The sequence below is a fragment of the Leopardus geoffroyi genome, chromosome B3, assembly GCF_018350155.1.
Source record: "Leopardus geoffroyi isolate Oge1 chromosome B3, O.geoffroyi_Oge1_pat1.0, whole genome shotgun sequence".
Taxonomy (NCBI): domain Eukaryota; kingdom Metazoa; phylum Chordata; class Mammalia; order Carnivora; family Felidae; genus Leopardus; species Leopardus geoffroyi.
This window is the reverse complement of record NC_059337.1, coordinates 38,504,831-38,522,328: the sequence shown is the minus strand read 5'-3', so window position 1 is coordinate 38,522,328 and position 17,498 is coordinate 38,504,831. Positions and strand designations below refer to the sequence as shown.

Below are 17,498 nucleotides of genomic sequence, written 5' to 3'. Positions count from 1 at the left end.
ATTACCACATCTGCCTGGTTCTTTCCCAGTGTCTGTCCAGTGCCTGGCATGGAGCAGCCCCCCACCCCGGGCACTGTTGAGTGAATGAATGAGTGGTGCGGCCAAGCACCAGTTCCCATGCTGGACTTCCATAGTCCACCAGGCTCCATTCCAGAATTCTCTCTGGCTTCTCTCCGTACCCATCCTCCCTCCTTGGGGACAGGCCCTCCTTGTGTCTCCCAAAGGCAGGGCCAGCTTGGTCTGGCAGGCCTCTGCCAGGTCACAGGTTATAGCTGACAGGACTAGAAAGACTTTCAGTGGGAGGGGAAGGGCTCTCTCGGGGACTCCAGTAGGGACACCCTGCAGGTGACCGCCGGGGAAGCCCAGAAGGAGGAAGTTGGAACCATTCAGAGGAGGCAGAGGGGAAAGTTCATGGGAGCCGAGGAACTGAACTGATTCTCATCAGTAGGAGTCTGTGCGGAGGTGGGATCAGGTCCACATCCTGGTAGGGAGGCCGAAGTGTCCTCATTGGTCAATGAGAAGACATTTACAAGGCAGAACCAGCAGCCTTCTCCAGAAGTTTGCCTTAAACACAGACGGAACTTGGTCTGCCTGTCAACTCTGCTGGCCCAGGACTTGAGACCGAGCTGTGGGATCTTAACCATCCCAATGAGGGGGTCCTAAGGATCCTGACAGCGCTTGGGTCTGGTGGGAGGCCCAGCAAGAGGCTGGAGTGGGAGAGGGGCGCGGACGCAAGCTCCTAGACATCCTGAGTACCTAGTGAAGGGCTAGGAGCTGTGGGGAGACCCTGGGAAGGAAGAAGGTGAGAAGAATGGACTGGAAGGGGGCAAGGCCCCTTAGGAGGCTCTCCAGTCTCCAGGCCCAAAGCTCCCTCCCCATAGGGAAATGTCCATCTCCCCTTGCCAGGGACACCAGTCCCGTGGCTATTTCTTCCTTGGGTTTTATACTGAAGTGGCTGCTCTGTTCTGTTGTAGAAGATTCCATGTGCTCCAGGAGCAACAAAGAGGAGACCCTAGCGGATGGATGAGCCAGCACTTTGAAGAGTTGGGTCCCGATGCCAACAATAAGGTAAGGTCACCTCATCCATGCCCTGGCCAAACTATGGCTGCCTCCTTCTGCAGGACACAAGAAAACCTCCTCTCTAAATCATACCTGTACCATTTGGGCTGTGGGGCCCACAGTTGCTCCCTCCCACTCACCACATAGCAGAACAATGAATCTCACCATTTTGGAGCCACCATCCCTGCATCTAAACCCCAGGTTGGCTTCTTCCTAGCTGGGTGATCTTGGGCAAGTTATTTCAGTGCTCTCAGCCTTAGTCCACCCATCTGTAAAATGGGATACGAATTCTACTTATCTTATAGGGCTGTTATGAAGATTAAATGAACCCATTCAGATGAAGTGAGGGCATCTAGTAAGCACCGGCAGGAGGTGGAATTATCATTTTTATTATCTTCTTCCTTGTACATGCACTGAGCAGGGTCTTAGCAAGGTCTGTACTGGGGGTGGGGGTGGGAGCCTGGGATAAAGAGCTACATAAGACAAGGGCCTGCCTTTAAGGAGCTGAGTGCCCAGGGAGACAGATGGGGAAAAGCTGAAGAAATGCTGCTCTGGGACCACAACTTCAGACTCCAAATTTAGTGCTTCCCCTAAGAAGCCACAAAACAAAGATCCTGTTTCCTGCTTGCTGCTGGCACCCATTCCCCTCCCAGAACACCGGAACAGGAGGAACCCCACGCATGTCAACTGGGCTTTTCTCTCTTTATAGCTGGGGAAACTGAGGTCTGGCCAGGAAGGGGCTGGCTCAAGCCTTGCAGGGATGAAGTCAGACCCCACTGGGACCCAGCTCTCTCTGCTCTCAGACTGGGGCTCCCCCTACTTCTCATAGGAAACCCCCAACTACCTGCCCCCTCTTTTTGTTGCAGGAGGGGTTGAGAGGCAGAGAGAATAGAAGCCTTCTGGACGAGGCCCACTCATTCTCCCCAGGAGCTCTTAGACCCGGCATTCACTGGATTTTTCCTTTTTGTTCCCTCATTTCATCTTTTTTTAAAAACAAAGTGTAATTAACATACAGTGTTATGTTCGTTTCAGGTGTACAATATAGTGACTTAACACTTCCATACATCACCCAGCGCTCATCCTGATAAGTGTCCTCTTAATCCCCTTCACCTACTTCACCCACCGCCCCCTCCTCCCCTCTGGTAGCCTTCTGTCTGTTCTCCGTATTTGGGTCTGTTGTATTTTTGGTCTCATGTTTTGTTTGTTTTGTTTCTTAAGTTCTGCATTTGACGGAGATCATCTGCTGTTCATCTTTGTCTGGCTTATTTCACTTAGCATAATACACCCTAGCTCCATCCACGTCGTGGCAAATGGCAACATTTCGTTCTTTTTTGATGGCTGAGTAGTATTCCAGTGTGTATATTCACCACATCTTCTTTATCCATTCATCAGTCAGTGGACACTGGGTTGCTTCCGTATCCTGGCTACTGTGGATAATGCTGCTTCAAAGACGGCGTGCATGTGCCTTTTGAACTTCATTCTACCTTTAACTCATCTTTTCTCTTCCTCTCATTTTAGGGTCTTACCATCTACCTCTTTTTTTCTAATCCCACATTACTATTTGGACTCCCTTTACCAATTCTCCCATTTTTTGCACTTAAATAATTAATTTACTGTCACTTTGACGTTTAGGACTGGAGCCACTCTTCCGGTTGCTCCAAGCGAGTCCCTCTCACTTATACAGCTTTGTGTCTCCCAGATTCTAATATCTTATTATTTAAATCCCATTGGTTTTGTTATTCATAAATTCCCTGTTTTCAACTCTTGAGTTCCTTTTAACATTTGTTTTTAAAAATTTCTATCATCTTATTCTCATTTTAATTTTGACCTTTTATAATTCTCTTATCCTACCTTTATTTAAAAAAAAAAAAACATTTATTCGTTTTTGAGTGACAGAGAGAGAGAGAGAGAGAGTGGGGGAGGGGCAGAGAGAGAGGGGAACAGAGGATCTGAACAGAGGAACAGAGCATCTGTGCTGATAGTGCAGAGCCCGTTGCGGGGCTCGAACTCATGAACTGTGAGATCATGACCTGAGCCGAAGTCAGATGCACAATCGACTGAGCCACCCAGGCGCCCCTCTTATCCTACTTTTTATTATTTCTCCATTCTTTATTTTCTCGTCCTCTTTGTAACCCTTTTTACCTGGGAGTGGCCATTTATGACAGACAGCAAGATGAATGGCTGCAAGGGAATCATAATGAAGAAGGGCCCTGTGCATACCTGGGGATGGGTGGATGCATCAGCTTCCCACTGTTTTTGTGGTTGTCAATCTGACGTGTCCATTTAAGGAAGGGGCATTGTATCCCTCAGTTAACTCAGTGTGGTCACAGGACTGGTTCTTTGGAATCAAGTTGCCTTCTGGCCATTCGTGTCAATTGAGACTTAAGAAGAACCACAGGTCTTAAAACCCATAATCTTCACGGTGTCAAGGCCATGGATTTGGAACAACCGTGCCAACAGCATGTTGCTTGTTGATGGCACCTCCTGATATCAATCAATTTTCCACTCCTTTCCCCCTCCCTGACCCCAGTCCCAGCTGCCATCATCTCTTACCCTGTCCACTTCAACAGCCTTTGGACTGTTCCATCTAAATTTGCACTGTCTCCAACTCCACACAGCAGCCACGACCTTTATCCTGGTGTGACATCTGACTGTGTCATCCTCCTGCTTAAAAGCCTCCAAGGACTGGCAAAACAGTGGGAGGTTAGGAGAATCAGGACCATCCTTCCTGGAGAACACATACCAATTACTCAGGTGCATGAGCAGGGCTCACAGTTAGTGGGCTAGGAACCCCCACCGTCCTCAGCAGGACTTTTTGCCCAACAGCCACCATCCATCACTGCCACTACCCACTGGATTGGGCCATCCTGCTTCCTGCTTTCGTTTCTCAAATTGAGAAAACATGCTAATCTAGCGTTGGGGAGAAAGCATAGAACATCCTCTGTTTCTAGCAATCTGACAGTTTGGGTCATTTAGACTAACCCTCAGGGTAGAAACAACTATAAATGCTGAATACAATGAAAGATATCTTCTTACAAGCATTAAAGAGCTGACAAGAGAGTAGAAAGCTACAAGGCCAAAACCTCATTGACAGCAGGGGCTCTGAGAATGCTGCAGCTACTTGTGCCTTAGGGCATTTGCCCAACCAGCAAACTTGAGCTTCAGTTTTGACATTGCCAAGGGTTCAGAGGAGAGAATATAAAACCCATCAGCAAAGATGGGGAGTCTAATAGGATGTTCTCCCTCAGAAAGGTGGAACTCCAAAGGGAAACCCTCAATGTATGTGTGAACCAAAAGAAAAATTGCCCAATCTCTCCTACAGCCAGGGACTGTGAGAAAAATTGCCTTGGTTCTGAGCAGAATAGAGAGTAAAAAGAGTCACCCATGAAAAATGGATTTGTAGCCCAAATCTATATCACCTGAATAGTCAAAATAACTGTAGCCATGAACCTATGTAGTCTTGGACTGGCAAGACTTTAAGGTACCTGGAAGAAGTAAACACAGATCTTTTCATCCCAGTTTCCAAAGAATTACCAAAGACAATTTCCCAAGGAAAATGAACAACTCAGACAAAAAAATAACCAAGTACCGAAGGAAGCAAGGCACCGGGAATGAGAACCCGAAGAAACAGCAGAAGCAGATCTGCAAGATTTCAGATATTGGAATTATCAGATAGAAAATATAAAACAACTATTTAGAAGGGTAAAAAGATAAGGATGATAATATCTGCAGGGAACAGGAAAATGTTAAAACAAAACAAAACAAAAAAACATATAGAGACTTGACAGATTGTAAAAAGAAGGAAATAACACATTTAGAAATGAAAAACATAATTGAACACTATGAATATGTATAATAGTAGATTAGACATAGCTGAAGAGAGAATCCATGAACTGGATGAATGCTGCAAAGAGAAAAAGGAGATGGAGGCTATCAAAGAGAAGTTAAGAAATATGGGAGATAAAATGATAAGATCTAATATCATCAAATCAGAGTTCCAGAAGGAGAAGCTTAAGAGAATGAGATGGAGGCAATCATTTAGGAAATAATGGCTAAAAATTTCCAGACCTGAAGAAAGATTTTGATCCATCATTTTGAGACACTTAATGAAACCCATAAAGTTTAAATAAATAAAATTCACATGTAGATTCCTCAGAGTGGAGCTTGGGAACACCAAGAACAAAGGAAAGATTTTTAAAGCTTCTGGAGAAGGAGGAAAACAGGTTACAATCTACTCAAAAGAAAAATGTAGATTAGCAGCTGACCTTCAGCAGCAGCTGTGGGAGCCAGAAGATAGTAGAATATTTTAGCATATTGTCGATTAAAAATAACCACCAACTTTGAATTCTGTAGTGAGTAAAAATGTCTTTCACGAATAAAATAAAATTAAGGCTATTCATATAAAAAGTAAGAAGAAAAAAAATTTGCCATTCACAGAGCCTTCACCAAAGGCAATGCCAAAGGTTGTACGAAAGGGAGAAGGAAAGTTATTCCAGAATGAGGAACAAAGTGTATAGACAGATGAAGAGCATAGAAGCTGGAAAGTATATAGGTAGACAAAATAAATACTAACTGCTTTAAGCTGTAACAATAGTGTTATTTGAGATTTTAAAAAAGATAAAATTTAAAATATGAAAACACCAACATCTAGGTCAGGGATTGAATGGATTTTAAAGTATTTTAACATCCTTGTACAGTCCTGGAGGATGCACTGGTTAATGTAGTGCACTGGTAATGTAATGCACTGGTAAATGATAGTTTTTGAGTACAGGTTGTTGTAATTTCCGGGTGAACTTTTAAAAGAATAAAAACAGAGAACACACCCGTTGAACTAATTGGAGGGGCAATTCTGAATGGTCCAAAAATATTCCATTAATACAAAAATACAAGAAAGGAGAGTAAAAGGAACACAGTAAGGTGGAGCAAATAGAAAGCACAAAATAATGTAGGAAAACATCTAAAGTACAAAGATCCATCCAAAAGGATGGAAGAAAACCTCTCATGCAAGTATTGAAAAAAAGCTGATAGAGCTGTATCCATATCAAACAGCATAGTGTCTAAGGCAAAAAAAATCATTAAAGATAAGAAGGCTTTTGTACAACAAAAAGGATAAAATGCAGTTACATGCAAAAACATGGGTGAAACTCACACGTAGTGATGAGTGAAAGAAGCAAGACACCAAAGCATCATTACAGTACGATTCCATTGACATTAAGTTCAAAAAAACAAAAGCAGGAGAAACAACTAAACTGCATTGTTTAGTGACCCCACAATTGGTAGTAAAATTATAAAGAAAGGCAAGAAAATAAAAATCACCAAAGTCAGAATAGTGATTACATCTTGGGAGGAAAGCAGTTGTGATCCCAAGGCGGCGGGGGGGCCACACAGGAGTTCTGGGGTGCCACTGAAGTTCTAAGTCTAGTGGTCAGGGTGGTGACTGCTCAGGGGCTCATTTCATAATTATGCTTTACACTATATATATAAAGTTAATGTATTTTTGCACAATTTATTTAACAACTGGAAAAAAATTGGACACTCTTGAGTTCTAGATCCTTTTCCAACATGTGGTGTCCATAAATTCTTTGATATTCCTCCTTTCAAGAGATGGAACCTAATTCTCCTCCCCTTGAATGTGGACTGGACTTAGTAGCTTGTTTCCTACAAATAGAATAATGTGGAAGTGATGATGGGTGATTTCAGAGACCAGGCCATAAAAGGTGCTGTAAATTCTTCATTGTTTTCTCTTCGACTGCTTGCTCTGGGGGAAGCCATGTTGTGAGAGCATCACGTGATGAGGAACTTAGACTGTTAGCCAACAGCTCAGTCAAAGAGCTTCCTGGGCAGCAGATCCTCCCGCCCTAGTCAATGCTTGGATGACAAGCTGCTCCCACCAACATCCTGACTGTGACCTCACAAGAGACCCTGGGCCACAACCACCCAGATAGGCTGCGCCCAAACTTGTGTCACACAGAGACTATGAGTCAATAAATGTTTGTTTTTTTTTAAGTTGCTGAGTTTGGGGATGATTTGTTACACACAAGAGATAACGAATCACACATCACTAATTTGCTGTTGACCATGGCTGCATTTCCTCTCTGGAAACGTCTTCCTCTGTTTTCTCGACTGTGCAGCAGAGAAGCTGGGCTGCGTTGTGAATGGCAAATATGTATCACCTAGCCAAAGAAATGCCAATCAGTTAAGGATTCTGAGACTGCCCCTAACATCAGGGTGACAGTGCAGCAAGTGACTGGAGGGCAGCTTATTTACCATGCATACCTTCCCCAGACTAAAGGATCACTAAATCCACGGAGGGGGTGGTTATCTCAATTCCACATCCACCCACTCCCCTCTTACCAGGTATAATTGTTTTGGAAGCCCAAGCTCCTTACCACAGCAGTGACAAAAGCATCTGGTCTCCTTGTCCTCCAAGACCGCATGTCTGAAATCGTTCAACTAAGACGTATTGGCCAGAGCTCTGGCGAGGAACCCGGGTTCAAATTCGTCACTGAATATCTGTGTGACCTTCATCCACTTCATTTCTCAAAGCCTCAGCTTCCTCACCTGTAAGATGGAGATTTCTCTAAGGATGGAATGAAAGTCCATGGCAACTGGTCAGTCGGTTCACCAGGAGTCCTTGTCTCCATCCACCATGAACCCATCCTTGAGCTCGGGGCGTTTCGGGGGATATAGTGAAATATGCCGGTGTCTCTTCCCTCCGGGAACTTGCTGCCTATGTGAGGAGACAGTGGCCATGCGCCACTATCAGAGAACCTTTCAAGCTAGTACAAGTACAGCCTCATGGACTGGATGGACAGTATATGCTCTAGTACTTTTCCAAGTGTGGTCCCCGGACCAGCAGCATCCGTCAGCATCACCTGGGAACTCATTAGACACTGAGACCTAGGGGACCACCGAGGAAACCCAGCATACTAAGGGTGGCGCCCAGTGATCTGTGCTGTAACAAGCCCTCTCCACGATTCTGAGCACACTCAAGCCTGAGGACCATTGCTCTATGGGAATTTGGGAGCCAGGGGGACCTGGAGAGGCCTGATGGAGGATCTGGAATTGGAACTATAAAGAAGGACTAGAATATGAATAGGCAAAAGAAAGGGTGAATGTGGTTTCAGGCAAGGGCAACAGCATGAGCAGGGGCAAGGAGACAGGACAGCTTGGCGTGTACTGGGTCCGGTGAGGGAACCAGTTGATGGAACAGAGTGCAAACGCTGGGAACAGTGGGAGCTAGGGTCAGAGAGGTAAGGGCCTCAAGTGCCAAGAAGGAGGTTGGCCTTGACAGAGCAGGCCAAGGGAGCCATTGCAGGTTTTTGAGCAGGAGAGTGGTGACAGCCTGGTACCTCTTCCAGACCCACAGGCTAGAGCCCCTCCCTAGGTCTCACTAGGCTCAGAAGGCAGATGAATACCTACAGGCACCAGCATCCCCTGAAGCCAGGGATAGATAGCCTGCTATGAGGTGAGGAAACTGTAAGGGAGAAGGCAGGCCAGCAGCAGCCCCGCGGCCTCCCTCCCACAGAGGACCTCTGAGCCCCAGCCTCACATGGGCCTTGTGCAGGTATTGAATTATGAATGGAGATTGTCCAGAAATAATTGCAAACATTATTGCCCCCCCCCCACATGTGTGTCCTCTGCAGGGCTGCGGCAATAGATTTTGTTGCTTTAACTCTCCAGGGTAGTTGTAAATTAGAGCTCTCCCTTAACAGTGGGGCAGGGATCCTGAGGAGAGGGAATCCCTTTTGAAAGCCCTAAAAGGGACAGACCCCTCAACCATGTGCATTGGTTACCCTCAACTTTTCCTTTTGTTTGATCTATTCCACCCATCCCTATTAAATAACTAATTATTTAACATCTTTTAAAGCTTTGTTATATATTAGAACAGGCAGGACACAAATGAGTGCTTTTAATAATATAAAAGCCCATTAGCTTCATTTACTGTTAATGTTAAAATAAACATGAGGCAATTTAGATATACTATTCCAATTTCACGGAAACTTTGATGTTTTTCTTCTCTAGTCACATAATTAAGGGAAAAACTACTAATGATATTAAGTTTGTACAGTGTTAATGACAGAAACAGGCACAAGCTGAAATTGCAGCCATTAATATGAAAAAATAAAATATTTAACAGGGGAGATAGATGAGTGCAATTTTAATAAACCAAAATGAAGAAAATTAATTTTAGAAAGTTCCACAGTCTTTCACATGCTACCATTACACAAGCTGTCTAATCTGTTATTTTTGTGGTCTGGATTATTTATCGACGGTCCGGAGGAATGCCCTGGTTTTTGCGTATTGTTTTGTGGATGATGAAGATTTTGCCTTTCTTTGTTTAATTCTTTCCCTTTACTGTACCGCCAGTCCCCAAACGGAAATGGCTTTATTTACAGTGTGTGCTTGGACAGAAGGACTTTACCAACAGCCTGTAGGTGAGACGGAAGGGGTGGTGTAATGTAACCTATGGAGAGATTCTGGTGTGACCACTGACTGCCAAAGCCTGAGTGGTTACAGTGGCTGAAATATTGGGTTTGACTCACGCGTGGTTACAGTGGCTGAGGTTTGACTCACGCGTGACAGCTGGCTCCCGAAGAAGAACCCCCTGTGTCCAGTGGGTTCAGCCATTTCTCTAGCTTTAGCTTTCCTCTCTGGGTCTGGGCCTTGCCACTTATAGTGGGTTGAATAGCATGTCCCCCGAACTCACTGGAAATAGAGTCTTGCTTGGTAGATGTAATTAAGGTAAGGATTGAGATGAGATTGTACTGGGTCAGGGTGGGCTCTAAATCGAATGAAGTGTCCTTATAGAGACAGAAAAGACAGAGACACAGAGAGAAGGCCAGGACGAGTCAGAGGTAGAGGCTGGAATGATGTCGCCGTAAACCAACAAATGACTGGAGTGAGCAGAGCTGGAAGAGATAAGGAAGGACTCTTTCCTATAGCCTTCAGAGGGAGTGTGGCCATGCTGACACCTGGATTTCAGACCTCTGGCCTCTAGAATAAATTTCTGTTGTTTTAAGCCACCAAGCGTGTGGTTATTGGTTACAACAGCCCTGGGATACCAGTGCTGTGCTGGAGAATGACAGCATGGAAATGAGCATCCCTGACCTGTCTCATGAAGGCCATGGAAGGTTCGGGAATGGGGGGAATGGCACAAGCTGCCCAGAAGGGAGTGGAATGTGGAAGCAGGAGCAGAAGGAAGGGAAGTCCAGGCTTCTAGGACACAGCCCCTGTAGCCAATGTAGCATATGTGACAGAGCAGCGCCAACAGGAAGGCAGCAGGATGGACTGGCCCAGAGACACAGGGAGGAGTCCTGGGCCTTGGTGGTGGCTACTAGGCAGGTCATTGAGCCTGTGACCTGAGTCCAGGGAGGAAGGCATGGAGCCTGGTGCTCTACCTATGAGGTGCTGGGTGCTGGGGGAGCCAGTCCAAAGCCCATTTGTCAGAACAGCAGCCTAAGAGCTGATGACCAGCAAGGACAGGTAATGGTGTTCATGGTGTGTAAGGCGGGTAGACATCAGCCTCTCACCTTGCCTTCAGCGGGATCCAATGAGATAACTGTTCTTAATGCCCCATTTCATAGATGAGAAAATGGAGGCCGGGAGAGCTGAAAACTGGCCTGAAATGGCATAATGAGTGAGGAACAGGGCTTCACCCCAGGAGTCCCCTCCCACCCCCACCCCCCACTAGCTGCAAGAGAGGCTTCTATTTGACTTCATTTATGTTTCCAGACGCGCAGCCCTGCACGAGACCTGTGGGGGACAGAGCCGAGTATGACCAGGCGTGGCAGTACTGACGCTGGGTCAGTGGACAGGAAAGCCCACAGGAACGGGTTATGGGTGGGGACATTTACTTCCTCTGATTCCAGGAGAGCTGAAGTGGGGGCAGCTCCATGGTTTTTTACTTCAGTGGCTTAGCATGTCTTCCAGAATTTAGGCGCCCTCCATCTGTACCAGTGATCAGGGGCAAAGCCGCCCTGCTGCACTGGGCCTTGGGCCTGGGTGGCTGCAACCAGACCTTTCTGCGTGGCCCGCCGCTCCGTCAAAGTCGGCCAAGAGGGGGCGCTGGAGGGCAACCGCGCGGCGGAGCAGGGGCTTCCCACTTCCTCCCGGAGGCTTCCAGCTCCTGCCTCTGGCCTTTCCTCCCGGCAGAGGCCAAGCCTCCAGCAGCCAGGCCCAGTGAGCTTGCTGTTTCTCCAACACGCGCAGATACAGCCTCATCGCACACTCCCTCAGAACCTGGACCAGGCCCCCAGCGCGCGTCCTCCGAGCTCGAGCTCGGAGACGTCAGCACCTGCCAGCAGCTTCCGCAGCTTTCGGCCCCCATGTCAGCTCCGCGGCGCTCTCCTCTAGATCAGCGTGAATGATTCTGCTTCCTGCAGTTGCTACCTCCCTTTTTACCTTTCAAGTGACCTAGTTAACATTCTTTAAAAAAAAAAAATCTTTAATGTTTAAAAAAATTTTTTTTTCAACGTTTATTTACTTTTGGGACAGAGAGAGACAGAGCATGAACGGAGGAGGGGCAGAGAGAGAGGGAGACACAGAATCGGAAACAGGCTCCAGGCTCTGAGCCGTCAGCCCAGAGCCTGACGCGGGGCTCGAACTCCCGGACCGCGAGATCGTGACCTGGCTGAAGTCGGACGCTTAACCGACTGCGCCACCCAGGCGCCCCTTTAATGTTTTATTTATTTTTAAGACAGAGACAGAACATGAGTGGGGATGGGGCAGAGAGAGAGGGAGACACAGAACCCAAAGCAGGCTCCAGGCTCTGAGCGGCAGCACAGAGCCCAACGCGGGGCTCCAACTCACAAACTGTGAGGTCATGACCTGAGCCGAAGTCAGAAGCTCAGCCAACTGAGCCCCAGGCGCCCCAAGTTAACATTCTTTATACCTAGTTAACAATTAGTAATGTCTGCTGTTAACATAGCCTGTATGGTGTCCGACTCCTGCCTGGACCCTGCCTGATACCCCTTCTTTCTGCCCTGATATGCCCAGTGTGTTGGTGATGTCGCTCCTCTAGTCACAGGGTGGCTGCAGCAATGCCAGTTGACAAATGTCAATGAGCAGGCCCAGAGGTGGAGAAGTACTTCTCTCTTCTTGTTCCCAACCGAAGCCGTTTTAGGAAAAGAAACATTCCTGCAGCCCCGCCCCCAATTTTCCTTCACATTCCTTTGGCCAGAATTAGGTCACAGGATCCCTTCCCAGAAGCAACACCTGGCAAGGGGAATGGGATGTAGTGATTAGTGTAGACTGAACAGGCCCCATCTCTCTGGGGCTGAGGCTGCCCTCACTCCCAAGGCCAGGCAGAAGTGGACCAGCTGAACAAAAGCCGGGCTCTGCAAGCAAGGTGGGAAGAAGGGGAAAGGTCCTGAACTGAGGTGAGTGCCCCATCATCCATCCGGCCCTCCAGCTGGAGATGCCCGGGCTTTACAGATCCCCGTGTTAGGTGCTGACTCTGGAAAGGCACAGCAGGGCACTGTGGGGCCCCGAGGGGCAAGCAGGAGCTCTGGAGAAGATCAGGGGAGGCCGTTGGGTGTGAACTGAGTGTGAAGGACGAGGTGACTTTACCAGGTAGCAGGTAAGGCTGGACTTCCCGGACAAAAGATGGCCTGAGCAAAGGTGCAGAGAGGTAGGGAAAATATGGCTCAACTAGAGACAAGGTGGTTGAGTGTTATTTGAGCACAGGAGGCACGGGGGAGTGGCAAGTGACATGGCCTTCCAGGCCTGCAGGGATCGAGCAGGGAAGGCCTGGTAGGGTATATGGTAGCCTGGGGTTTGCGGCTACAGTGCCTGCTTCTGGAAGATCGGCCTGCAGGAGATGTCTGCCATGGGGGCAGAGAGCTGCAGCTCCCTTCTCTGGTCCTAATGGGCCGCTGATCCAGAGACGCCCTCCCTTCCTCCTTCCCCGCCTCTCACCACACAGCCATTGCTTTTGTTAATATCACTGAACAGAAACCAAAGGAGTAAAAATTACAGGCCCAGCCCCAAGGAGCTCACAGCTTAGATTTAGTTTTCTCTTTTGGAAATTGAAATATAGTTGATATTTTTATCAACTCACATAAAATGTATCCTTGTAACCACTTTCAAGTGTACGGATCAATGGCATGGTCACATTGTGCAACCATTACCGTCATCTGTCTTAAGAACTTTTTCATCTTCCCCGTTACCACCATCTATTTTCAGAACTTTTGATCTTCCCAAACTGGACCTCTGTCCTCATTAAACACTAGGCCTCCATTCTCCCCTCTCCCAGCCCCTGATAACCAACATTATACCTTCTGTGTCTACGTATTTGATTATTCTAGGTACTTGATAGAAGTGGAATCTTAGAATGTTTGTCCTTTTGTGTCTGGCTTATTCTGCTTAGCATAAATCTTCAGGGTCTACCCGTGTTTAGCATGTGTCACAATGTCATTCCTTTTTAAGGCTGAACAATATTCCATTGTATGGATATACCATATTTTGTTTATCCATCATCCAATGAGGGATATTTGGGTTGTTTCCACCTTATGGCTATTGTGAATGCTGCTACGAACATGGTATTCTCAAATATCCATTTGAGACCCAGCTTTCACTTCTTTTGTGTATATACCAGAGGGGAAATTGTTGGATCAAATGGCAATTCTATGTTTAATTTGTTGGAAGGACTGCCATACTGTTTTCTACAGTGTCTTCACCATTTTATAGCCCCACCAGCCGTGCGCCAGGGTTCCCTGTCTCTCCACCTCCTCATTTGTTTTCTGGGTTTTTGATAATAGCCATCCTGATGGGGTGAGGTGGTACAGTTTAGCTTTTGAGCCAAGGCAAACGCATATGAAAAGTAATCAGTAGAATAATAACACAGTAGAAACATCAACAACCATGAGAAAGTGGGGAGGGGGAACCATGCAGATAGTGGATAAGAGGATTGTGTGAGGTGTGAAGGATGCCTCAGACCCAGGAGGATGTGACATTCCGGGAGAAGGTGACATCTCGAGGCAGGGACCTTGGGGGTGGGGGAGTTGGCTTTGGTTACTGCCTGGGGGGAGGGAGGCTGGGGGCTGGGCGAGCAGGGGCAGGTCTTGGGGGTCGTGGGCCAGTGGGGGAAGGCCATGAATTCATGGGCGGGGCCTGTCCCAGCTGGATAATATTTCCCCAACTTGTACCCTCTCCACATGTCTTGCCATCCTTGGCCCCTCCCCACCCCACCTCTTTCTCTCTCTCTTGCAGTTGTATTTCCAGTGCCTGGTCCAGAGTCTGCACGCACCAGAACCTTAATGAGTGTTTGTCAAAGGAAGGAAGGGGGGTCGATGGAAGGATGGTTGTTAGCCCACAGATAAGGAAAACTGAAAGACAGGCTAGATCTCGACCCATAGAATTGCAGCCGTGGCTGAGTTTTCACGATGCTCACTGCCCCAAACCACCCCACTGCCCCCCGTTGCCACTCCATCCATGGGCCATGCCAGCTCTTCAAAAGAAACTCCCCATGCAGAGACGAAGGACATCATGATTTTCCCCATGCCCAAGCCTTACAGGAAATAATTACAGGAATTAATTAATTAACAGCAGGAAATAATTGAGTAAATTACTTTCGCTTGCATGTATGAAACTGCTTGTTTGGAGGGGGGGGACTGCTTGTATATGAGGGTGTGGGAGAGCTAGAGTGAGGCCCCCAGCAGCCCGTATGGTGGGCACAGAGTCATCTGTCTCCTCCTCTCTGCTGTTCAGGAATCAAGTTCTTATCTGGAGAGAAGAACTTGACTGGTGTCACCAAGGCGTTTAAGCTGTAATGTATAACAAGGTGGCCACTGCATTGCTGACAGTCACTGATCCAGAAGCCAAAGGGAAATGCATTAACCAATTTAACTGTCTGGAAATCTAGCATAATGAACATCCCAAGGTGTCTTATTACTAGCTCACTGTTGCCTGCCTTGTTACCATTTAAATTTTTCTTAAATTTCTTGGGCGGGAAATGTTTCCATAAATGCAGGTCTGGGGAAAAGGACTCAGAGTCTTTCTGGCAGTGGAGGGCTCAAAGCCTCATAGATTTAAGCCATCTGGTGTTTTCCAAGACACCTTCACCTCTGCTACTGAAGTGTTCTTAGTAAACTGTGTCAGGGAGGCAGGGCTAGGATGATTCCAAGATGTGGCAACATGGGTGAAGAAAGAGGCCACGAGGAGTATGGGGGCAGAATTGATGAGTCCAAAGACTGGCCTCTCTTTTCAGGCTGTTGCTGCCTTGCAATGTGATCCAGAGTGAGTCCCTTTACCTCCTTTGGGTCTCGGTTTCTATAGAGGACTCTCTCAGTGCCCCCAAGAGCATCCCCCAAAAGTACCGTGTCCCTGCGTGTCACTGTTCCCCCCACACCAAAAGTTCTCTACCTTGACACTATTGGTATTTGGGGCTAGAAAATCCTTTGTGTGGATGCTGTCCTTGGCCTCCCGATGCCAGCAGCCCTCTCTTACCCCATCCCCCCCAACACCACAGACGTGACAACCAAAAATGTCTCCAGACATGGCCCAATGTTCCTGGGGGCAAAGTCACCACCTAGAGAACATCTGATCTGTGCATAGCTGTGGGCTCTGGGTAGAGCCACTCATTCATTTCTCAGACATTGTGAAGCCCCTCTCTTGTGCCAGGTCTTGGGGATGCGATGCTGCCTCTCTTTGTGGAGTTCACGGAGTCTCAGGGGAGGCAGGCCATCGGAGCATTGATAGTGGGAGAGCACGGGGTGCTCCAGGAACTGAGGACAGTGGCCTGGAGGAGGATGATCCTAGCTGAGCCCTGGAGAGAGATACCTGCATGATGGGCTCCCATGCTAAAGCCTACCATGATGCCCAGCATGAGATCAGCTCCTTTGGTTTGAGGCCCTCGAAGCCCCACTTAGAAGACAAGAGTGTGTTCTGGGAGGTATGGGCAATAGGTGTTTGTCAGCCATTAACATCTTGGCCTGGGTGGAATGACCCCTGCCACTTGCTGGCATCCTTCCAGGCCTAGCTGAATGGCTGCCTGATCCATGAATTTCCCTGGAGGGTTTAGCTAAAAGCAGTCCCTTCCTTCTCACCTCCCTAGAGCCCAGAGGGAATGTGACTTGTAAATTACAAGTAGACAGTGGGAAGTGAGACCTTCAGCATCCCTAGTGCTTGGAAGGGGCAGGGCAGGTAGGGCAGTGTGTTGGGGGCTGAGTTCGAGGCAGCCGGGCAATGGAAGTCTGGCTGTGGGGATCCGGAGCCTGGAGTCTGATGAAGAGGAAAGAGGAGAGAAAGGTATCTAGCCTAAGCCCCATCTTCACGACAGTGTTGTCTTTTGCTGATCCTGAGGGTACTCACAGACTTAGAGGGCACACTTGATGCAATTGTCATTCAAAGTGTGGCCTATGGACCGGAGGCATCAGTGTCATCTGAGAACTGGTTAGAAATGCAGAGTTGTGGCCCCAGTGCTGGACCTATTTAATCAGAATCTGCATGTTAATAAGATCCTAGAGGACTCATGTGTGCCGTTTATGCATCCCGCCCTGTGCTAGACATTGGAGAGGAAACAGAGTGGGCAGGCGCCTCTCCCCATGGTATTTCCTGCTGGCCAGGAGACAAGAGCCCCACAGCCTCCTCCCCTCGGACCCCATTATCTGAAGGGTGAAGTCTAATCTCCTTTGCCTATCGCCGAAAGCTCTTGGCAATCAAAACCACACATCCCTTTCCAGACCCGTCCTCCAGAATTCCCCTCCAGGTACCCTGGGCCCTTGCCAAGCTAAACAACGAGCAGTTTCTTAGCACACGCCCTGCCTTCCAGACTCCACAGCATTGTCCAAGCGGCCCGTGGCTGTAAAGCACTCTCCTGAGTCTAAATCTTGCAGTGCTCACGCAAGGGTCGCCTCCTCCTAGAAGTCCATCTTGTACTGCCAAAGCGAGCTCTATCTCCTGTGACCCCTCCCCACCCACTGCTGGCCCTTCTCTCTCCCCTGCCCTTACCCGTATCTTCAGCCTAGATCCATGACAAGACTGCATCTGCCTGAGGGCAGGAGCCAAGTGCAATCATGCACTCAACGCAGTGCCAGAGGAGAGCTCTGTGAGGGTCTCTTCACTGACTGACTGATTGGCTGACCGTGGACAGAGGCAGGGGGTATCAGACCCAAAGGGAGGCATAGGAAAGCGGAGAATGGAAACGGACACTTGCAGAGCGTTAACTATGTGATAGACACGGCATGGTATCCAGCTCAATCCTCGGAGTAACCTTTCGGGCCTCTGTTGGAGCCTTGTCTGCAGATAAGCGATGTAGGTTCAGAGATGTTAAGTCACTTATTCAACAGCGCAGAGACAGTGAGTTGCTAAGCTGGGATTCAGATATCTGTCCGCTGGCTCCGAAGTCCATGTTTGTTCACAACGCCATGAATCGGTCTCAGAAGACCCACAGTTCTGGTTGTGCTGTAACAACCAATGGGAAGGCAAGATTTAGAGAG

At 48.0% G+C, this 17,498-nt stretch overlaps 2 long non-coding RNA genes across 2 annotated transcripts in view; one reads left to right on the top strand and one right to left on the bottom strand.

Moving 5' to 3' along the window:
- LOC123582839 overlaps positions 1 to 17,498 on the top strand; it is a 48,825-nt gene that overhangs the window by 2,691 nt on the left and 28,636 nt on the right. The window contains exon 2 of the long non-coding RNA XR_006704604.1: positions 975 to 1,068. This is a non-coding gene — a long non-coding RNA (uncharacterized LOC123582839). The remainder of the gene's footprint in view (positions 1 to 974; positions 1,069 to 17,498) is intronic.
- On the bottom strand, positions 7,041 to 10,729 carry LOC123582840. The gene is made up of 2 exons (XR_006704606.1): positions 7,449 to 10,729; positions 7,041 to 7,232 (listed from the first exon to the last, which is right to left on the bottom strand). It is a non-coding gene; the product is annotated as an uncharacterized LOC123582840 (long non-coding RNA).